Source organism: Scyliorhinus torazame, chromosome 19, assembly GCF_047496885.1.
Source record: "Scyliorhinus torazame isolate Kashiwa2021f chromosome 19, sScyTor2.1, whole genome shotgun sequence".
Classification (NCBI taxonomy): Eukaryota; Metazoa; Chordata; class Chondrichthyes; order Carcharhiniformes; family Scyliorhinidae; genus Scyliorhinus; species Scyliorhinus torazame.
Window position 1 is genome coordinate 120,876,720 of NC_092725.1, and position 24,323 is coordinate 120,901,042.

Consider the following 24,323-nt stretch of genomic DNA (forward strand, 5'->3'; position numbering starts at 1 on the left):
AAGTATCCAGCACCATCCAAAGAACATTGGATGACACCTCTCCAGTGCGCCATAGCATGCGTAGCGCCTCCAGAAGCAAATGCGGCGGAGCAGGCACGAAGGGCCAAAAGGCCTCCTCCTGCTCCTATCTTCTATGTCAGTCCCATGGCAGCGTCCCTAAATGCAGCTCCAGCTTCACATCGGAATGGTCAGGTGGTTTCCTGGAGCCATTGAGTGCTAGACTGGAAAAATGTGGATCGGTTAACTCAGTTGGCTGGATGGCTGGTTTGTGATGTGGAGCAATGGCAACAGCCTGGTTTCAATTCCCGTACTGGCTGAGGTTATTCATGAAGGCCCTGCCTTCTCAACCTCACTGCTCGCGTGAGGTGTGGTGACTGTGGTGGTATGTATTAGGGGTAATACAGTACACCATGTGTCGACAGGCTATTGGTGGAGGGATGCCAGGTCCTGATAGGATCTGCCACCTACTGGACTCCACCCAGAAATGCCGGTATAAGAACCCAGTTTTTCCCTCCATTTCCCTCAGCAGTTGTATGCTATAACCACGCTGCTGGGGATAAAAGTTCTGCTTAATAAAGCCTTCAATTGACATTACCTCAACCTGCCTCGCGTCATATTGACGGTGCTACAATTTATTAAGCAGAATTTAAATTGAAGAAAACGACGTGGGAACATGGAGCTCCGAATCACCCCGGAGTGCCTGCGCATCGCACCCCAAGCAGCTAACTCGGCCTCTATCTTCAAACACTGGATGGCATGCTTTGAGGGCTACCTCCGAACTGCCCCCGGCACACCGACTGACGAACAAAAGATGCAGGTCCTCTATTCCAGGGTGAGTCCTGACGTCTACTCCCTTATCGAGGACGAGGACGGTTTCACCGGTGCCATCGCCGCGCTGAAGGATATCTACATCCGGCCCGCCAACCAGGTTTTTGCTCGCTACCAGCTCGCCACACGACGGCAATTTCCGGGGGAAATCGCTGGACGAGTTTTATAACGCCCTGCAGATCCTGGGTCAAAACTACAACTGCCCGACGGTAACAGCGAGTGAACACACAGAGCTCCTGGTCCGCGATGCGTATGTGGCAGGTTTGGCCTGTTCCCAGATCCGCCAGAGGCTTCTGGAGAAAGAATCTCTGGGACTTACAGAAGCTCGGGCACTGGCGGCATCCCTCGATGTGGCCTCGCGTAATGCCCGCGCCTACGCCCCCGACCGCACTACAGCCCCTTGGGCTCCGTGGACCCCCGCTGCGGTCGACTCTCCGACACCGCCCCCACCCCCGCAAACCTGCGCGGCAAAAACACCAGACCAACCGGGGGGGCCCCGCTGCTATTTTTGCGGCAAGCCAAAACACCCTCGGCAGCGATGCCCGGCCCGCGCGGCTACCTGCAAAAGCTGCGGGAAGAAAGGCCACTACGCGACGGTGTGCAAGTCCCGCGGGGTCGCCGCTATCTCCGGGGAAGAAACGGGACCACAGACCCAGCCCCCACAGCGATCCACGTGTGACCAACGGACGCCGCCATTTTGGACCCCGGACGCCACGAGGGAGAGATGGGCGCCGCCATTTTGTCCGCCCCCGACCGCGCTCGATCCGTGGACGCCGCCATCTTGGCTGAAGGACCCCGACACAGACGGCCACATACTGCCTGATTACGATACTCAACTTCAACAACCACGTCTGGCTTCGACGACACTCGACCAGTCACGACCCCGGACGCTCCAGACTGCAACCACTACAGTCCTAGTGAATGGCTACGAGACGCCGTGTCTTATCGACTCTGGGAGCACGGAGAGCTTCATTCATCCGGACACGGTAAGGCGCTGTTCCCTCGTAATTCGACCAAGCATCCAGAAAATTTTCCTGGCGGCGGGATCCCACTCCGTTCAGATCACAGGGTTCTGCATCGCTAACCTAACGGTGCAGGGGAGAGAGTTCCGAAATTACCGGCTGTATGTCCTCCCCCATCTCTGTGCGCCCACACTCCTAGGGTTGGACTTCCAATACAACCTCCAGAGTTTAACATTTAAATTTTGCGGCCCTATACCCCCACTGACTGTCTGCGGCCTCGCAACCCTCAAGGTTGAACCGCCTTCCTTGTTTGCGAACCTCACACCGGATTGCAAACCCGTCGCCACAAGGAGCAGATGGTACAGCGCCCAGGACCGAGCGTTTATCCGGTCCGAAGTCCAGAGGCTGCTGAAGGAAGGCATCATCCAGGCTAGCAACAGTCCCTGGGGAGCCCAGGTGGTAGTTGTTAAGACCGGAGAGAAACAGAGGATGGTCATCGACTATAGTCAGACCATCAACAGGTGCACTCAGCTAGATGCGTACCCTCTCCCCCGCATATCCGACATGGTCAATCGGATGGCACAGTACAAGGTCTTTTCCACCGTGGACCTCAGGTCCGCCTACCACCAGCTCCCCATCCGTTCCGGTGACCGCAACTATACTGCCTTCGAAGCAGACGGGCGGTTAAACCACTTTTTAAGGGTTCCATTCGGCATCACGAACGGAGTCTCGGTCTTCCAACGAGAGATGGACCGAATGGTTGACCAGCACGGTTTACGGGCCACGTTCCCGTATCTCGACAACGTCACCATCTGCGGCCACGACCAGCAGGACCACGACGCCAACCTCCAAAAATTCCTCCAAACCGCTCACGCCCTGAACCTCACTTACAACAAAAAAAAATGCGTGTTCCGCACCGATCGTCTAGCCATCCTGGGCTACGTAGTGCGTAATGGAGTGATAGGCGCTCGATCCGTGGACGCCGCCATCTTGGCTGAAGGACCCCGACACAGACGGCCACATACTGCCTGATTACGATACTCAACTTCAACAACCACGTCTGGCTTCGACGACCCTGAACGCATGCGCCCCCTTATGGAGTTCCCTCTCCCCCACTGTGCCAAAGCCCTGAAACGTTGCCTGGGCTTCTTTTCTTATTACGCCCAGTGGGTCCCCCAGTACGCAGACAAGGCCCGTGCACTAATCCAGTCCACAGGCCTTTAGCCGCATCAAAACGGATATCGCAAAGGCCACGATGCGCGCCATCGACGAGTCCCTCCCCTTCCAGGTCGAGAGCGACGCATCGGATGTAGCTCTGGCGGCCACCCTCAACCAAGCAGGCATACACGTGACCTTCTTCTCCCGAACCCTCCACGCTTCAGAAATCCGCCACTCCTCAGTGGAAAAGGAGGCACAAGCAATTGTGGAAGCTGTGCGACACTGGAGGCATTACCTGGCCGGTAGGAGATTCACTCTCCTCACTGACCAACGGTCGGTTGCCTTCATGTTCGATAATGCACAGCGGGGCAAGATCAAGAACGACAAGATCTTGCGGTGGAGGATCGAACTCTCCACCTTCAATTATGAGATCTTGTATCATCCCGGAAAGCTGAACGAGCCATCCGATGCCCTATCTCGCGGCACATGTGCCAATGTATAAATGGACCGTCTACAAGCCCTCCACGAGGACCTCTGCCACCCGGGGGTCACTCATTTCTACCACTTCCTTAAGGCCCGCAACCTCCCTTACTCCGTCGAGGACGTCCGAACAGTCACCAGAAACTGCCAGATCTGCGCTGAGTGCAAACCGCACTTTTTCAGGCCAGATAGAGCGCACCTGGTTAAGGCCTCTGGACCCTTTGAACGCCTCAGTTTGGATTTCAAAGGCCCCCTCCCCTCCACCGATCGCAACGCGTACTTCCTGAACGTCATTGACGAATACTCCCGTTTCCCTTTCGCCATCCCCTGCCCCGACATGACCGCGTCCACGGTCATTAAAGCCCTCGGTACCATTTTTACACTGTTCGGTTTCCCCGACTATATCCATAGCGACAGGGGGTCCTCCTTTATGAGTGACGAACTGCGTCAATTCCTGCTCAACAGGGGCATAGCCTCGAGCAGGACGACCAGTTACAACCCCCGGGGGAACGGGCAGGTAGAAAGGGAGAATGGAACGGTCTGGAAGGCCGTCCTGCTGGCCCTCCGGTCTAGGAGCCTCCCAATTTCCCGCTGGCAGGAAGTCCTCCCGGATGCCCTTCACTCTATCTGGTCGCTGCTGTGCACCACCATGAATCAAACGCCTCACGAGCGCCTCCTCCTCTTTCCTAGGAAGTCCTCCTCTGGAACGCCACTTCCGACCTGGCTAGCAGCTCCGGGACCCATTCTGCTCCGGAAACATGTGCGGGCGCACAAGTCAGATCCGTTGGTCGAACGGGTGCATCTCCTTCACGCCAACCCGCAATACGCCTATGTGGAGTACCCCGATGGGCGACAGGACACGGTCTCCCTGCGAGATCTGGCGCCCGCCGGAGCTACCCACACCCCCCCAACACCAATCACCACCTCCTCACTCCCGCCGGTTCATCCCACAGCCACCCCCTTCCCGGGGGGTTCGGTTCTCCTCCCCGACCCGCCCAGGAGTAAGGACACAGGGGACAGCGCTACGCTCCCAGAGTCGATGGGACTCGAGCCAGCGCCATCACCACCACGCCCGAGACGATCGGAAAGGACGACCAGGGCGCCCATCCGGCTCATCGAATCACTTTAACTCTCAACGTTTTCAGTTATTGTGTCTTGTTATAGTTATGGCATCATGCTGACCCTGTTTGGCCCGTTGGCCCAGTTGAAGCGATAATTTTGTGTTTTGTTCAAAGTTACGGCACAGTACCAACTCTGTAAACCCCTACCACCATGCGAACCACCATCCCGCCGGGTTTATTTTCAACAAGGGGTGAATGTGGTGGTATGTATTAGGGATAATACGGTACACCATGTGTCGACAGGCTATTGGTGGAGGGATGCCAGGTCCTGATAGGATCTGCCACCTACTGGACTCCACCCAGAAATGCCGGTATAAGAACCCAGTTTTTCCCTCCATTTCCCTCAGCAGTTGTATGCTGTAACCACGCTGCTGGGGATAAAGTTCTGCTTAATAAAGCCTTCAATTGACATTACCTCAACCTGCCTCGCGTCATATTGACGGTGCTACAGTGACCCTCTTGTTAAATCACCAACAGTCAGCTCGCCCTTTCAAAGGAAAGCTGCCTCTGGTTCTCTGGGACTATGGCGACTTTCATTAATTTTATTTCAGACTGGAAAATGGTCTTCCAGTTTGGGCAGACATGCTGACTGGTTACAGGCAAACATTTCAGAGGACTCTCACTGATCTCAGCATTATCTTTATTTTTGCTTCCTCGCAGCTGAGGTTTAATAAGTGTCCTGTCTTGATGACCTGACAGGAATTGATATGTCTGGTAGGTGCATATTGTTAACTGACACTAAATGGCCCCCTGATGGGAGAGAGCACATTTTGGCAATGACTCCATGTACTGACTTTTGAGGTTGGGGAGGTTCTGAAGGCTAAGATTCATGAATCATTGATGGCCCATAGGCAGCGTTAAGAAGCTATTGTGAAAGTCTCTGGGTTGTTATGATGTACAGCAAAGGTATTTAAATATAAAACATCAGACCACATCTCGGGGCGGCACGGTGGCACAGGGGCGGCACGGTGGCACAGTGCCTCACGGTGGCACTGCTGCCTCATAGTTCCAGGGTCCCGGGTTCAATTCCCGTCTCGGGTGACTGGGTGGAGTTTGCACTTTCTCCCTGTGTCTGCGTGGGCTTTCTCCGGGTGCTCCGGCTGCCTCCCACAATCCAAAGATCTGCAGGTTAGGTGGATTGGCCATGCTAAACTGTCCCTTAGTGTCCAAAAAGTTAGGTTGGATTCCTAGGTTGTGGGGACAGGGTGGAGGCATGGGCCGGTGTAGATTCAATAGGTCGAATGGCCTCCTTCTGCACTGTAACTTCTATGATGCTATGATTCTAGTCCACAGTTTTGGTCCCCTAAAGTGATGAGGGATGTTGAGGTCTTCGAGGGGCCTATTAAGAAGGACCATTTAATTTAATGCCCAGTTTAAGGTGAGTTAATTACTAGGAAAGACTTAGGGAGGTTTTTTTTTACTTTGGAAAATTGAGTTATATTATATTTTTACCGTACCTTCAATAGAATGAAATGTCCAAGCTGGGTGTTTCACTGAAGCATTGTAAAGCACAATTTAACACTGAGCCACATAAGGAGAAATTGAGGCAATTGATCAAAACTGTGCCCAAAGAGGTAAGTTTCATGGGGAGATTAAGGAGAGAAGAAGAAGAAAGGCAGCTAGCTCTCGGAGGAGGGCTGGAGGAGATCGCAGAGGTAACGAGAGGTGAGTCCATGGATGGAAATGAAAATAAGGATGACAATTTTAAAATTGAGGCATTGCGTAACTGGGAGTTGAGGTAGGTTTGCGAACAGAGGCGTGATGGCCGAGTGGGACTTGGTAGTGTTAGGACAGAAGCAACTGAGTTTTAAATGAGCTCCAGTTTCTGGTGGGTAGACTGTGTGAGGCTGGCCAGCAATGCATGGGAATAGTCAAGTCTAGAGGTGTAACTTGGTTAGATATTTGGAGCTTCTTAGTATGGAATGCCTTTCACCTCTGGACAGATTGCGAGCACACAAGTGAGTGCAGGTTCGTTACGAATATTCATAATGGCTGAACAAGCATATTATTCCAAAAGAAGTTTGGTTATATCGTCTGTAGACAGTGAGCAGGATTCCACTCCCCTGCCCCCCCCCCCACTGGTGGCAGAGGGGGCTCACCACTGGCCGTCGGCAAGATCTCCCAGTCCTGCCAATGTCCGTGTCATTTTGCATGCCTTCTACGGGACTGCAACACACCCCGCCAGTGGGAAGGCTAGAAAACCCTGCTTGTTTGTCTCTTGGGGCTAGCATGTTTTGTATTTGCTTGTCTAGGCCAAAATTTTCAAAGAAATTATCCTAAGGTACGTTTTTCTATTTTTTTGCCATTGCGTGGCTGTATGGGAACGGGCTGAGGGGTAAGGATACGAGGGAACAAACGCATTGGACGTGCTGATTTACCTATCTTTTTTGTCGCCTTTATCTCATATGATTGGAAAATATAGGCTGAGAACTGTAGGAATTTGTTTGACCATTTTTTGTGTCATAATTGAAAATTCTTTGAATAAAAATATTTTTTTAAAAAATTAAAATGTAGTCTTTAATATACAGCAAGATTATGTACAGAACAGGCGGCATGGTGGCGCAGTGGTTAGCACTTCTGCCTCACGGTACCGAGGATCTGGGTTCGATCCTGGTCACCGTCCGTGTGGAGTTTGCCCATTCTCCCCGCCTCTGCATAAGCCTCACCCCTACAACCCAAAAATGTGCAGGGGAGGCGGATTAGCCACGCTAAATTGACCCATAATTGGAAGAAAAAAAATTGGGCACTCTAAATTTGTATTGAGAAAAAGATGATGCCCGAAACAGGTGGGAAGCATTTGCAAAACAGTAAGAGGAAAGCTGATGACAGTTCCCTCTCGGGTCTCTCCTGTCCCTTCTTCAGAATGAGTGAACACTGTAACCATGTTCTCTTGAAGTGGCAGCTGGACATGAAATTTGTTACATCTAGCACAGAAACACAAAGCTGACAATAGGAAAGCAGGCATTTATGTGCGGTTGCAAAATGATAAGGAGGTTTGCATGTGAGAATTTGTGTCTCAGGACAAAAGTATCAGCAAGGACCAGCCAACCCTTTATATATCGGAAAGCAAAACAAAGACAAAACAGTTCAGTCTCGGAAAGTAAATTCGCACCACGTTTCTCATCCTGAAGAGGTGTTTAATGAACACATCTTGAGGCACATGGGCAAATCCCATTCCTGGTTGCACTTTATCTCACGTTTGTTTTTGATTTCTTTCAATTCCTTTTCAGAGCTGCTGAGTGTATTTGCTTTGAACAGAATTAAATCTCACTATGGAACTCACTTTGCATTATTCATTAGGATTGCTTCGAAAAGTAGCTTGAATGTAATGTCTGTAGACCGTTGTTCTTTATTTCATTCAATTAGGCGTCAGTTCCCTGTCTGAAAAGCCTCAGTTTTCTCGCCCTTTTTGAAAGAGAAACGTTTTCTCGTACAGACGTTGACTGCTTGACTCATTTAATTTTCATTCTCACGCAATGTCATGAATGCTGCTTAGCAGCTCAAAGATTGGAAGGGCATGAACTTAAATAGTAATACAAATTCTCATTGAAGCCTCCAGCCTTTGGCCTATGTGAAATGTTCAATGTTGTTTTAATGAGCCACATCACTTGCAGAAACACAGTTCACCAGGTCACATGAATGAATATCATGTGTTTGATTGGACAATGTTTAGCTACAGTGCCGACAACACTTGTAATTCACTTGTAGAAACTCGAGATCCAAGGTTCAAAACAACGGGGTGAATTTTATCCAGCAGCCACACTCCCAATCCCAACACCTTCTCCCCCACCCCCCCAACTTCTCAATAGTCTTGAGCTCACCAACTTAAAAAAGGCTGTCCTGTCACCATTATATTCTCAGAGTAGAGGGCAGCACGGTGGCACAGTCGGTAGCACTGCAGCCTCATGGCGCCGAGGTCCCAGGTTCGATCCCGGCTCTGGGTCACTGTCCGTGTGGAGTTTGCACATTCGGTTTTCACACAGGAAAAAGACAATGTTGTCGAGGAGAATACTGAGATTCAGGCTACTAGACTAGAAGGGCTTGGGGTTCATAAGGAGGAGGTGTTAGCAATTCTGGAAAGTGTGAAAATAGATAAGTCACCTGGGCCGGATGGGATTTATCCTAGGATTCTCTGGGAAGCTAGGAAGGAGATTGCTGAGCCTTTGGCCTTGATCTTTAAGTCATCTTTGTCGACAGGAATAGTGCCAGAAGACTGGAGGATAGCAAATGTTGTCCCCTTGTTCAAGAAGGGGAGTAGAGACAACCCAGGTAACTATAGACCAGTGAGCCTTACTTCTGTTGTGGGCAAAATCTTGGAAAGGTTTCTAAGAGATAGGATGTATAATCATCTGGAAAGGAATAATTTGATTAGAGATAGTCAACACGGTTTTGTGAAGGGTAGGTCGTGCCTCACAAACCTTATTGAGTTCTTTGAGAAGGTGACCAAACAGGTGGATGAGGGTAAAGCAGTTGATGTGGTGTATATGGATTTCAGTAAAGCGTTTGATAAGGTTCCCCATGGTATGCTACTGCAGAAAATACGGAGGCATGGGATTCAGGGTGATTTAGCAGTTTGGATCAGAAATTGGCTAGCTGGAAGAAGGCAAAGGGTGGTGGTTGATGGGAAATGTTCAGACTGGAGTCCAGTTACTAGTGGTGTACCACAAGGATCTGTTTTGGGGCCACTGCTGGTTGTCATTTTTATAAATGACCTGGAGGAGGGCATAGAAGGATGGGTGAGTAAATTTGCAGATGACACTAAAGTCAGTGGAGTTGTAGACAGTGCAGAAGGATGTTACAAGTTACAGAGGGACATAGATAAGCTGCAGCGCTGGGCTGAGAGGTGGCAAATGGAGTTTAATGCAGAAAAGTGTGAGGTGATTCATTTTGGAAGGAATAACAGGAAGACTGAGTACTGGGCTAATGGTAAGATTCTTGGCAGTGTGGATCAACAGAGAGATCTCGGTGTCCATGTACATAGATCCCTGAAAGTTGCCACCCAGGTTGAGAGGCTTGTTAAGAAGGCATACGGTGTGTTAGCTTTTATTGGTAGAGGGATTGAGTTTAGGAGCCATGAGGTCATGTTGCAGCTGTACAACACTCTGGTGCGGCCGCATTTGGAGTATTACGTGCAATTCTGGTCGCCGCATTATAGGAAGGATGTGGAAGCATTGGACAGGGTGCAGAGGAGATTTACCAGAATGTTGCCTGGTATGGAGGGAAGATCTTATGAGGAAAGGCTGAGGGACTTGAGGCTGTTTTCGTTAGAGAGAAGAAGGTTAAGAGGTGACTTAATTGAGGCATACAAGATGATCAGAGGATTGGATAGGGTGGACAGTGAGAGCCTTTTTCCTCAGATGGTGATGTCTAGCACGAGGGGACATAGCTTTAAATTGAGGGGAGATAGATATAAGACAGATGTCAGAGGTAGGTTCTTTACTCAGAGAGTCACTAAGGACATTCAAATGGTCATTGGATAGACATATGGACGATAAGGGAATAGTGTAGATGGGCTTTAGAGTGGTTTCACAGGTCGGTGCAACATTGAGGGCTGAAGGGCCTGTACAGTCAGACCATCAACAGGTTTACGCAGCTGGACGCGTACCCTCTCCCCAGCATATCCGACCTTGTAAACAGGATCGCGCATTATAAGGTCTTCTCCACAGTGGATCTCAAGTCCGCCTACCACCAGCTCCCCATCCGTACTAGTGATCGCAAATACATTGCTTTCGAGGCAGATGGGCGGCTCTATCACTTCTTAAGGGTTCCCTTCGGTGTCACCAACAGGGTCTCGGTCTTCCAGCGCGAGATGGACCGAATGGTTGACCGGTACGGTTTACGGGCAACATTCCCGTATCTCGATAATGTCACCATCTGCGGCCATGGCCAGCAGGACCACGACACCAACCTCCAAAAATTTCTCCAGACCGCTAAAATCCTTAACCTTACATACAACAAGGATAAATGCGTGTTTAGCACCGACCGCCTTGCCATCCTCGGCCACATAGTGCGAAATGGAGTTATTGGCCTCGACCCTGAGCGCATGCGCCCCCTTATGGAGTTCCCCCTCCCTCACTGCTCCAAGGCCCTGAAACGTTGCCTAGGGTTTTTTAGCGACTACGCCCAGTGGGTCCCCAACTATACGGACAAGGCCCATCCCCTGATCCAATCCACAGTTTTTCCCCTGTCGATAGAGGCCTGCCAGGACTTCAGCTACATCAAAGCAGACATTGCAAAGGACACGATGCACGCCATTGACGAGTCCCTCCCCTTCCAGGTCAAGAGCGCTGCGTCCGATGTGGCTCTGGCGGCCACCCTCAACCAAGTGGGCAGACCCGTGGCCTTCTTCTCCCGTACCCTCTATGCTTCCGAAAACCGCCACTCCTCAGTCGAAAAGGAGGCCCAGGCCATAGTAGAAGCTGTGCGACATTGGAGGCATTACCTGGCCGGCAGGAGATTCACTCTCCTCACGGACCAATGGTCGGTTGCTTTCATGTTTGATAATGCACAGCGGGGCAAGATAAAAAACGACAAGATCTTGCGGTGGAGGATCGAACTCTCCACCTACAACTACGAGATCTTGTATCGTCCCGGGAAGCTAAACGAGCCTCCTGATGCCCTGTCCCGCGGCACATGTGCCACCGCTCAAGTGGACCGCCACCGATCCCTCCACGAGGATCTCTGCCTCCCGGGGGTCACTCGCTTTTTCCATTTTGTCAAGACCGGCAACCTGCCCTACTCCATCGAGGAGGTCAGGACAGCCACCAGGGACTGCCAAATCTGCACGGAGTGCAAACCGCACTTCTACAGGCCAGAGAGGGCGCACTTGATAAAGGCTTCCCGTCCCTTTGAACGCCTCAGCATGGACTTCAAAGGCCCCCTCCCCTCCACCGACCGCAACACGTATTTCCTGAACGTGATTGATGAGTACTCCCGATTCCCATTCGCCATCCCCTGCCCCGACATGATCGCAACCACCGTCATCAAGGCCCTCCATAGCATCTTTGCACTGTTCGGGTTCCCCGCTTACTTACACAGCGATAGGGGGTCTTCCTTTATGACCGATGAAACCTGTCAATTCCTGCTCAGCAAGGGCATCGCCTCAAGCAGGACGACCAGTTACAACCCCCGGGGTAACGGACAGATAGAGAGGGAGAATGGAATGGTCTGGAAGACCGTCCTACTGGCCCTACGGTCGAGGAACCTCCCAGTCTGCCGCTGGCAAGAAGTCCTCCCGGATGCCGTCCATTCCATCTGGTCACTGCTTTGTACGCCCACCAATCAGACACCTCATGAACGTCTCCTTGTCTTCCCTAGGGAGTCCTCCGCTGGGACCTACCTCCCGACCTGGCTGGCAGCACCCGGACCCATCCTGCTCCGAAAATACGTGCGGGCGCACAAGTCGGACCCGTTGGTCGAGGGGGTCCATCTGCTCCATGCTAACCCCCAGTACGCCTACGTGGCGTACCCCGACAGCCGACAAGACACGGTCTCCCTGGCGCCCGCCGGAACCCCACGCACATTCCAGCCACCAGTCCCAGCCTCCCCTCCACTGCAGCACCTTACAGGAGGATCGGTCCTTCCGCCGACCCCGTCTAGGCCCCCCCACCCACCGACACCCCCCGCAGGCGCTCCCTTCCCAGGTCAGCCATTTTTCCCACCAGCGCCGTCTAGGGGTGCCGGAGCTGCCATGGAGATCGAAGCCACGCTTCCGGAGTCACAGATGCCCGAGCCTCCACCAGAGTCACCACCGTAGCTCCGACGATCACAGAGGACGACCAGGGCCCCCGATCGACTGATTGCTTCATTTTAATTGTAAATTGTAAATATAAACCATCAAATGTACATAGCTATCAGAATTGTAAATAGTTACTAAACACTGTACGGAGGTATTACGGTACCTCCATAACTAATTATACCATGTTGCCATGTTTTGTAGTTTCAGGCCATCAGCCCTGCCGGACTCTTTTTTAACAGGGGGTGAATGTGGTATTATAGGTACTACGGTACCTGATAGGCTAAAGCACCATTGGTGGCAGCTGTATGCTTTCTATTGGTTAGAATGTATGATAGCTCTGCCCTGCTAGGCGGAGTATAAGAACCAGTGCCACCCCAGCAGCCTTCATTCTGTACCTGAGCTGCTGGGGGAAACATCTAGCTTATTCAAGCCTTCAGTTGGACTACAACCTCGCTTTAGTGGTCATTGATCGTGCATCAGACAGAAATTGAGACACCTCCAAATAAAGCACTTCCTCCGCAAAGAGACAGTAGGGTACCCCGGGGCCCCAGAAACCACACTACTAGAGGACCTGATAGGCACATCAGTGAGAAGGGGGGGATATGTGGGAAAATATACGGACAGCTACTGGACAGAGCCCGAACATCACTGGACAGGACCAGACAGAAATGGGAGGACGAACTGGGGACAGAGGTAGGATGGGGACTCTGGAGTGAAGCACTGAGCAGGGTGAGCTCCACCTCCTCCTGTGCAAGGCTAAGCCTAATGCAGCTCAAAGTGGTGCACAAAGCGCACCTGACCAGAACCCGGATCAGCAGGTTCTTCCCAGAGGTGGAGGACAAATGTGAGTGGAGCCAGAGGGGCCCGGCCAACCACACCCACACGTTCTGGGTTCTGGACAGCCTTCTCCGAGGCAATGTCCAAGGTTGTGGGGGTGAGGGTGAAGCCATGCCCAATAGTGGCAATCTTCGGGGTATCGGAACAGTCAGAGCTACACATGGGGAAGGGGGCCAACGCCCTTGCTTTCACTTCTGAAATCGCACGCCGGAGAATCCTGCTCGGCTGGCAATTGGCAGCACCACCCAAAGCTGCAGACTGGCTCGCTGACCTTTCGACCAGAGGAAGGTTTCCTGGATACTTGGGGGCAGTTCGTCGGCCTGTTCCAAAACCTGTTTGACGCCAGCAATGAGGAGTAAGCCAGGGGAAAAAAACGATGAAGAACCAAAGAACTGTGCAACCCGGGGCGGGTTGGGGGGTGGGGAGAGAGAGAGAGAGCGAGAGAGAGAATGGGGAAACCACAGGAGAAGAGGAAGGGTGCTGAAACCAATGGTGGGGGAGGGGGGAGGAGGAAGGGGGGGATATCATAGACTGATCCAGAAGGCAGCAAAATGTACGTACAGTTAGTCAAATGAAGGACAAAACAAACGTCTCTGTAAAATAAAGCAAATTAGTGCAGGCAAGAAAAATGTAATGTCGATAAGCAACAGCTGTTTATAAATATGAGAAAAGTCAATAAAAAGATTTTTAAAAAAAAAACTACTAACTATAATAAATTAATTACCAGCTACTACAAACTATGACTATCCACTGTGAAGAACCTCTACCAACTCCCTGAGGTAACAGTGTCACATGGTTGTTCTCTACTGCCACCTGCTGGTCGGAGATCTTGTCTAACACTATATACATAACTCAAACGTGTGCGGAGGCGATGACCCATCAATACCTCGGTTGACGCAATGCCCGTTGTAGCATGTGGGGTCGTCCGGTATCAGAATAAGAAACTGGTTAAATGGGTCTCCCAGGAAACCCGATGTCTGCTTTTTCATTCCGAGCTTAAGAGTTTGCGCCACCTGCTCGGCCAAACCATTCGAAGCTGGGTGGTATGGGGCGGTCCTCACGTGACAGATCCTGTTGGCAGACACGAATGTCGCAAATTCTTCCTCACTCGTAAACGGCATCCCATTGGCTGATACCAGCACCTCGGGTATACCTCGGTGCGTGCTGAAAATGTGTCAGAGTTTCTCTTGGTGGTTCGGGCCATCATCGCCTGTATCCTGAGGACTTCCATGCACTTGCAGTGGGCATCGATGAGGACGAGGGGCATTGCCCCTTGAAAGGGGCCCGCAAAGTTTATATGAAAGCCAGACTGTGGACGATTTGGCCGTTCCCACGGGTGGAGGGGGAGGAGGAGACAACTTCTGGTACGCCTGACACTGGCGGGAGCGCTGGGCCAACCGCGCGATATCTGCATTGATGCCAGGCCACTAAACGTAGCTGCAAGCTAACATCTTCATCTTGGACACACCTGAGTGTCCTTTGTGGAGGTCTGGAGGTCTATCAGGAACAGGCTGCATCCACCTTCAGGGACTACAACGGGGGTATCCAAAGGAGCATGCCCTCTTAAATGCTAAGCCCCTGCATCTTTGTGGTGTAGGCTTTCAGGTCCTGCAGTAAAGCCTTGTACTGAACCCCATACTGTACCATGTGGTGGATGCAGGATAGCTGAGGGTCAGTCTGGGTCCACCCACTGATGCTGGACACGGTGTTCAGTAACACGTCCATAAAATGGAAGTCTGCCGCTGGTGTAGGTGGCCTGGTCGGCAGGTGCAGATGGCTTATCACGTTGGCATGGGGAATCTTGGCTGGGGAGCGATGTTCCTCAGCATAATCATATCCTGTAAGCAGCAATGCCAATCACTGGATGCGGTGGAAGTAATGGGGGGAATCGCTTGATCGTCATTGAAGAGCCCATGGAGGGGCTTGTGGTCCCTGAGGAGAATGATGAAGTGATGCCTGTAGACACAGGAAATTTCTTGACCCCGAACATGACGGCGAAATCCTCCTCTTTCTGAGCATATCGCTTCTCTGTGCCGACCAACGTTCTTTAGACAATGGCGATGGGATGTTCAGATCCATCATCCATGGTGTGGGTCAGCATGACCCCAACATCATACGGAGAAGCATTGCAGGTCAACAGGAGTGGTTAGGATGAGTCGAAGTGGGTTCGGAGTCTTGATGAGGAGAGCTGTTGTTGGCTGATCTTGGGCCCACTCCCAGTGTTGCCCTCTTTAACAGACGGTGGAGGCGGGGCCAAAGTGGTGGCCAGATTTTGGAGGAACTTGCCATAGTAATTCACCTGGCCCAGGAATGATCGGAGTTTGAAATAGAAAATGCTGGAAAATGTCAGCAGGTCTGGCAGCATCTGTTGGGAGAGCAAAGAGCTAATGATTCGAGTCCGATGACTCTTTGTCAAAACTATCAGACAGAGAAAGTGGGAAATATTTATACTGCGGAGTGGGAATGAAAGATGAGTCATATCCACAGAAACCCAGGGAAACCGGGTGCTAATGGCCACAGAAACCAAGGGGAAAGAGTGCAGTCCGCAGAGAGAACAAAATATGTGAAAGGCCAAACAGCAGGGAAACTAACATCAGAGGGTGAACTGTAGATGTGGGGGGAGGGGAAGGGGGCAGCAAAGAGGAGAAAGGTTAAGGAAAGGTGGATAAAATGTGGGGGTTAAATGTACGTTAAGAAAGACACGAGAGAAAGAAATGGTAAAAGACAGTTAAAATTAAATGGGATGAAAACAAATGGGTCTAGGTGGGGTAGAGCTAATCATCTGAAGTTGTTGAATTCGATGTTGAGACCGGAAGGCTGTAGCGTGCCTAACCGGAAGGTGAGATGTTGTTCCTCCAGTTTGCGTTGAGCTTCACTGGAACATTGCAGCAGGCCAAGAACAGACATGTGGGCATGCAAGCAGGGTCTTTTGTTAAAATGGCAAGCAACGGGAAGGTCAGGGTCCTGAATGCGCACAGACCGAATATACAGGACCTGCGCATTTAGGACCCTGACCTTCGGGCAGGTAGATCCTCACAGGACCTCCTGTTCCCTTGTCTCCGTGGCCTGTTGCGACTCCCACTGGCCGGTGGTTGTATTCCTGTTCATCATGGTCGGGGGAGAATGTCCGGCGGCGTTCCGGCCTCCCTTACGGCAGTCTGTGTTTCTCCGGTAGGTGTCCCATTGTCGTGGGCCGGCTTCCTCAGTTTTAGCCGAGTGCGATTGGTCCTTGCTTTGGCATCTCAGACTGAGCACTGCCAGACCCTGAAGTTCCTGGACCCCTAGTTTGACCCCTTTCTCTGGAGATGGATTTCTCCACTGTGCGTTGCAGGCCCAGGTGGGCCTCAGCTAGTAATTTCCGTTGCCTGGCCTCGGCGCGTAGTCCACACACCAAGCGGTCCTGGAGTGTCTCATCCAATGTCACTCTGAATTCCCAAATCTCAGCCAGTTTTCGGAGGCGGGCCAGAAAGTCACTTACAAATCCACAAAGTCGGCCTGGGCTTGAGCAGCCGTGTGGAACCAGAAAAGGTGCATGATGAGCGGTGGTCTCGGGTCACCAGACTGGGGCGCCAGGGTGGTGCACAACCGGGCATCTGGGGGGTCCGAGTGAGTCAGTCTCTTTATCACGTCGTAGGTGGGCCCTCTGCAAGCCATCAGTAATGCCACAGTTTGAACCTCATCGCCGATAATTGCATTTGTTCAAAAAGAATATCTCATGTGTTCCATGTTTTGCCCTCAATTGTCTGTACCTGCTTTAAAAGGTTCCATCTTTCCTACATGCGGCATTTTGGCGGTTAGTAGTGGGGCCTCCCGAAGCGTAGACGAGGTGGACCGAGCACGCAGCAACCGGTATCAACGGCAGGGAATCCCGCCCATTATTAAAATATGATTGAGTTTATGGAGTTGGGAGTTCACCATGACATTTCGCCGAACTGAAATTGGATCATTTCCTCACCATCCCAGTATAATGGAAGTACAAACCTGCATTTCTACAACATCTGGGATTCTCCGGTTCCCCAGCTGCAGGTGTCTCTCAGCTGTGCGCCGTTCACGGGCGGTGAGATTCTAGCCTCCCGCCGCTTGTCAATGAGATCTGGCATTGAAACCCCCCACGTCGCCGGGAAACCCGCTGGCGGGGGTGCGCTGCCAGGAGAAAAAGGGAATCCCGACGATCGGGGAACTCCGGTCATCGTGGTGTCTTTGAGATGCTTTCCAATCAATGCGTTATCTTTGAAGTGCGATGATTGAGGACAATGTAGCAGTCAAATTCTGGTCAGTCAGATACCACAAATAATAAATAAGTGACTGAAATAGAAGATTAGGCGATAGTGAATCTCTTTGTGGTATGAAATTCATCAGAGAATGATGGCTTGTTAATCTGATGCAGGCAGAGAGCAGTTGCCCTCTCATCAGAATCAAAACACGGTCCTGAGTTTTTCATCCGTCGGGCGCACACACACGGTAGGCCAAGGGTTGGCGTGAAAAAGGTTCCCGGCCGAATCTGCCCCCGATCACAATTTCACGCTAGCTGACCAATTAACAGCCATCCAGAGTGAAAGGCATGATGGGAAAGGCTGAGCCGGGTGGGCGGCCGCCATGAAAAAGGAGTGTGCGTGTTGGCGCTTCTACTGTCCTCCCATAATGGGGCAACCGCTGCAGAGTTATCTCAGGGGGCTGCGGACCGGTAAAAAATAAATTGGGACAGAAGAACAATGTGAAGAGTGCTGAGGCAGCACATTCAAACACAAACCTTAGTTCGAGGCAATGCTTCAAATTTTATTTCAGCCCGGACAATTCATCGTGCTCTGGATTGAGGTTGCAGCTAAAACGTAAAGGCCAAACAGCCGGCCTGACAACCGTAAAAGCAGGCGGACCATGGAAAATTCTGTTTAATTGGCCCCTTAATGGGCTAAATTGCCTGCTGGTCTGTCGGTGGTCACGATTCTAACTCTCGCACGTGCCCGGTGGCCGAACTATTACATGAGTACGTAAGGACGGCAGGACACAACATTTTGTGCAGTTTCACAATTTCTGGGTGAGAAGCATGACCGCCAGTGCAACATAAAATGCTGGCCATGGAGCTGGATTCAAAAGCTAATGGAAAGAAGGTTGTTTCCATGTTGGGGTATTATCGTAGGCATTGTCAAACATTATTGTACAGCCCTCTCCAAAAGCAAATCTGCCAATTCTGGGATCGCTCTAGATAAACAACTGTTTCATCCCCTTTTGCGCAACTCCAAGTGCAAGGATCTCATTGGTTCCTTTGTCTCCAGGATTAAGACCACCCATGCCGATGCCTCAACCATTTTCCTCTTCCTTACTCCAAGCTTTGTTCTCTCTCATTCCCTTTACCCAACCTGTGAATTCTTCGAGCTGATCCTTTTCTATAAAAGCTGCTTCGCCCTCATTCTCTGCCCACCCAATTGCAGACTCCTCGAATATTCTTCCGAGCACCATTGCTTGCTAGCATCACTGATGACTCTCTTTGCTCAGCATTTTTCACTGGAATGATGGAGGTTGAGGGGCGACCTGACAGAAGTTTACAGAACTATGAGTGGCATGGACAGAGTAGATAGTCAGAAGCGTTTTCCCAGGGTGTGCGTTACTAACTGTAAGAACTGCAATAGTTAATGAAGTGTCTAGAGTAGCCACTAGAGGGAGCACCAGTTACAACAAATAAGGCAGTGATGCGAAGCCTTGGAGGAGAGGGTGTGCAGGAGTTAGCTCGAGAGAATCAGAAGTACAGATAGTGCAAGTGAGAACAGATCATAGTTTATATCAGTACTGAGATTAGTTGTTGATGAGTGTAGTTTAAATGTTAATAATCAACTGTGTATTCTTTAGGAGTAAGTGTCGAATCCAAATTAGTAGTTTTCATTTTATAGATTTGTCTAAGTTCAAGGTATTTTGTGGTCTTTGTGAACACTATGCTAACCATCCTGAAATAAGCAACACAAAGACCACCACAAGGTAGAAAAGTCAATTATTAGGAGACATAGGTGTAAGGTGCAAGGGGGAAAGTTTAGAGAAGATGTTTGAGGCACGTTTTTTTACACAGAGGGTAAGGGGTGCCTGGAACCCGCTGTCGGGGGAGGTGGAGGAAGCAGGTACGAAAGTGACGTTTAAGAGGCATCTTGGCGAATACATGAATAGGATGAGAACAGAGGTAAATGGACCCAGGAAGTGCAGACGGTTTTAGTTCAGACAGGCATCATGATCGGCGCAGGCTTGGGGGCTGAAGGGCCTGTTCCTGTGCTGTACTGTTCTTTGTTCTTTGTTTGTATTATCTCATTTAAAAAGCTGTCATCATCACCCCTTTCCTTGAATCGATAGTCTGCGATGAACTAAAAGCTGTTTATTATCCTGCAACTGATTGCAGTGAAAAAAAAGGAAAGTGAAAATAGCCAAGAATTGGTTTAATTGCTTCAGTGCAAGAATACATTCTTATTTAACATTATCAGTGGTTGAAAGATTTTCAATAAATTACTATGCAAAGTCCTCAAACATGAAATTCAGACCAGATATTGGATGGGTAGAGTTTAGTTGCACAGGAAATTATGGTGAAAAGTATAGAATCATAGAATTATTGAATCACTACATTGCAGAAGGAGCCCATTCGGCCCATCATGTCTGCACCAACCATTTGAAAAACAGAGACCCAATCACCGCCCTATTCCTGTATCCCCACCTAAGCTTTGGACACTTAAGGGCAATTCAGCATGGACAAGCCACCTAACCTGCACATCGTTGGACTGTGGGAGGAAACTGGAGCACCAGGAGGAAACCCTGTGCAAACTCCACACAGTCGCCGGATATCGGAATCAAACTCGGGTCTCTGGCACTGTGAGGCAGCAGTGTTAAACACGGTGCTGCCCCATAATATAATGTGAGTTACCTTACCAAAACATTACTCATTATACGTTGTGGTCATTCCCATATTCATTTCTGTGTGCAGGTAATTTTGTTTTTCACCATCTTTGCTTTTTGTTTCTAGAATGTCCTTTTAATGTACTACCACACGTGTTCAACTTTCAAGTGTACAAGGTCAGGTCAATTTATCACACTGATGATTAAGCTAAGCTGCTCTCCATGAAGGTATAACATTTCTGTTTTTTATCTAAACGACTGTGTTTATGAAATTCCATCTGTAATTTATGAACTAGCGGTACAATACTCACTCTGTAAAAGTTCTGGCAGTGTTCCACCACAACACAATAACCGGTTACTTTGCATTGTTGTACAAGAATAAGTCAATTTAAGAATGAGAGTGAAATAATGGTGCACAGCTGTGGTCACCTATTTTGTGTTTTTTACTGGCCTGGGTAAGGCTATCTTTGGGAACTGCACAAACCACAGCGGAGATAAGATGACATTTCCTGTAGTTTCTTTGTAAAAGAGAGTAGCAATGTGTATCACATCACAGCATCAGATATACGCAAGCAACAAATCAATGAACCTGAGTTGTTGATTTAGACCTGCACCTTGATTTTTGAGATCCATAGCTTTATCTTTGCGTTTATTTTTTCATCTTTTCTGAAGATCCTGACTTGCTTGGGTAGCTTTTCACAGCTATCAACGGTCCTCTGGTACATTGTTGAAACAGCCTTTTTGAGGCCAGATAATGAGTACAGGCTAACAGGTGCATCACAGCCAGATTCCATTCTGTCTTCAGTCCATGCCTGAACTTGCTCTTCAGGAAGATCACTGATGTTCTGAGATGATCCCTCTATCCGTGGACTGCAGGCATGGTACTTAGTAGACACACAGTAGACATACTCTAGAATCTGCTTAACACTTGTTTAAAACGTTAAAAAATCTGTCAGGGCTGGACAGACCGGATACAGGGATGCTGTTTCCTCTGACTGAGTGGGGAGAGGCGGTGGGGGGTTGGGGGTGGGGGGGGGGGGGGGGGGGGTGCCATCTATAACAAGGGGTCATGTCTCAGGTTGCAGGGTAGGCCAACCAGGACTGAGATTAGGAGAGTGCTGGAGTATGGCGTTGAGATAGAAGATCAGCCATGATCATAATGAACAGCAGACCAAGATTGAGGGGCTGAATGGCCTATTCCTGCTTCTGCTTTCCATGTTTCTATGTATCAGTATGACATCTAAACAGGTTATGGAGTAGGCACATTGTTAACTCAATGTCAGTGATGTATCATCATTTATGTCATAAATCAGCCAATCTCATCTGTTAACTTTTTATCACACAGTTAGAAACTGGGAGTGGGATCCCAAGCTCTTAATTTTTTAAGTTTTCTAGGCCAAGGGTTCTGAGTTTCAATCCCCTTTTGCCACAGAGGGCCTGATAACAGCTAATGCATCATACACTGTGGGCTGGATTCTTCCACCCCGCCCACTGCAAGAACGCCATGGGCGAGACGCCAACAATGGAAAAATCCATTGACCTAGGGCAGGATTCTCCGGTCGCCGGGTGAACGCGGCCGGAGAATCCCGCCCTGTGGGTTGAACCTACTTAGCTCAGTACCAGTTCCGGCTCTTCAATATCTGAACCAACATGCAGAAAATCCACAAACTGCTCCCATCGGAACTGGAAATCAGAAAAACTTGAATAATTTCACTTTAATGTTTGAGAAATCTATGAGGCTGGAAAATTTATGTCGCTAATGTTCAGGGATGTAGCCTGCATCCAAGTTCAGTAGCTTATGGAGCAAGTACATTTAAAAGTTGAGCTTTAAAAAGCATGGTGGTTCTACCTATTTAATTCTCACCCACACAACCAACATTTAACGATGATATCCTTGCCTGTAGCAAAGTTCAAACTTAGTACATTCAATGGTGCATTCAGGCGAAAAAAGTGTAATAGGAGAACTTCCATGCTTTTGAATGAATGTGCCACTGAATTGGACTATTGTTCATTGTTCATTATACTTACAAATATGTGTAGCCAACAGTGTAATTTTTTCAATTCATTCATGGGATGTGGGCATCGCTGCCTAGGCCAGCATTTATTGCCCATTCTTAATTGCCTTTGAGAAGTTAGCAGTGAGCTGCAGTCCATGTGGTGTCGGTGCACTCATAGCACTGATAGGGAGGGAGTTCCAGGACCTTGACCCAATGACACTGAAGGCACGACAATATATTTCGAAGTCAGGATGGTCAGTAGTTTGGGGGGGCACTTTCAGGTGATGATGTTCCCATGTGTCTGCTGCTCTTGTTCTTCTAAGAGATAGAGGTCATGGGTTTGGCTGTCTCGGGAGCCTTGGTGAGTTCTTGCAGTGCATCTTGTAGATGGTACACACAACTGCCACTGTGCGTTGGTGGTAAAGGGAGTGAATGCTTGTGGAAGGGGTGCCAATCCAGTGGTCTGCTTTCTCTTGGATGATGTCAAGCTTCTTGGAGCTGAACTCATCCAGGCAAGTGGAGAGCATTCCAGCACACTCCTGATCTGTGCCTTGTGTGTGGCCTGAAAAATCAGTGAACATTTCAGAAATCCACATTGGATTGTCATACATAGAAGATAGGAGCAGGAGGAGGCCTTTTGGCCCTTCGAGCCTACTCCGCCATTCATCACGGTCATGGCTGATCATCCAACTCAATAGCCTAATCTTGCTTTCTCCCCCATAGCCTTTGATCCCATTCTCCCCAAGTGCTATATCCAGCCGCCTCTTGAATATATTCAAAGTTTGAGCATTAACTACTTCCTGTGGTAATGAATTCCACGGGCTCACTACTCTTTGTGTGAAGAAGTGTCTCCTGATCTCTGTCCGAAATGGTTTACCCTGAATCCTCAGGCTGTGGCCCCTGGTTCTGGAAACACCTATCATTGGTAACATCTTCCCTGCATCTACCCTCTAGTCCTCTACTCTGTCATCTAGTAAAAAGGTTTGCCATCCTGTGACATCGCTGGCTTTATTAAATCATGAGGCAGAATGAGTTGAGGGGTCCAAAAAGCTGAGGGAGAAACAGTTATCCATAGTGTCAAAGTCACATAATTCACTTCTTATTGGCATGGAAACGCTGCCACTCGCCAAATGAACAATGCGTACAAACATTTGAATTTGGCATTTGACTATTATTTTATTCGAGGCGATATTTATGTGATTTTGTTTTTTTTGCTATTTTGGTTACGGAGGTGTACCATTCTGGCCATGGAGTTCAAGGAACAATCCACGGTGAAGATAACTCTGCCTGCAGTCCTTAAAGTGCCCACAATCCTGAGTTTGTTTTTTAAGCGTATCTGTTCAATACTGAGGCAATGTTACATTGTTTGGGAGGATGGCCTAGAAATTGAGCACTGCACTTTCTTTATGAGCGTACAAGTATCCAATCTGGCAGATTTTAAGCCAGATATTTGCCAATCGCCATCACAGGATTTGCATCAAAAGAGCAAAAATGGGCATAAGGCTCTTTAACAAATGTAAACAAGAGACCTAACCCCTGCCTGATGCCTCATTTTTCAAGTTGGTTTGCCCTGAATGCAGTGGACAGCAATGATCTTAGGTTTCACTGTGGATATTACAACAATAGAGCAAGGGAAGTGACAAGTCTTTCACCAATTTAGTATTTACAATCCCTCTTGCATCACACAAATTCGAAGCAAACCAGCCAAATCTATTATTATGGACTATTTTAAGGTCTGATGTCACATGCATTGGATATCGATTGAGATTACCCAAACTCACATAAGACTATTCCAACTCAATTCCTACTGGATTGAACTTAATTTATATTATTTCAAAATTAGTGTCGTTAGAGGCACCAACTTAATTGATGCACTGGCCAAAGTACTTCATACAATCTCCTACGTTGTAACCTCCTTTTATGTCCTTATGGTGTGAAATGATTGCATTTAGTTTCATAGAGTTGAAAGGACTGTACCATTTTACAAGAGGTGAATGTCACAGGGCCTTAGATCCATATAAGCCCTACAGTGCAGAAGAAGGCCATTCGGCCCATCGAGTCTGCACCGACTCTTTGAAAGAGCTCTTTACCTCGGCCCACTCCCACACACTATCCCCATAACTCTGCACATAGATCATGGCCAATCCACCTAACCTACACATCTTTGGACTGTGGGAGGAAACCGGAGCACCCGGAGGAAACCCACGCAGACTCAGGGAGAACATACAAACTCCACATAGACAGTCACCCAAGAACGGAATTGAACTCGGATCCCTGGTGCTGCGAGGCAGCAGTGCTAACCACTGTGTCACCATGCCAAAGAACAGTACAGCAC

General features: G+C 49.5%; 1 protein-coding gene across 1 annotated transcript in view; it reads left to right on the top strand.

The window, feature by feature from the left end:
* Positions 1-24,323, top strand: part of rassf9 (Ras association domain family member 9) — a 150,945-nt gene that overhangs the window by 106,251 nt on the left and 20,371 nt on the right. The gene's annotated exons all lie outside the window — the stretch shown is intronic.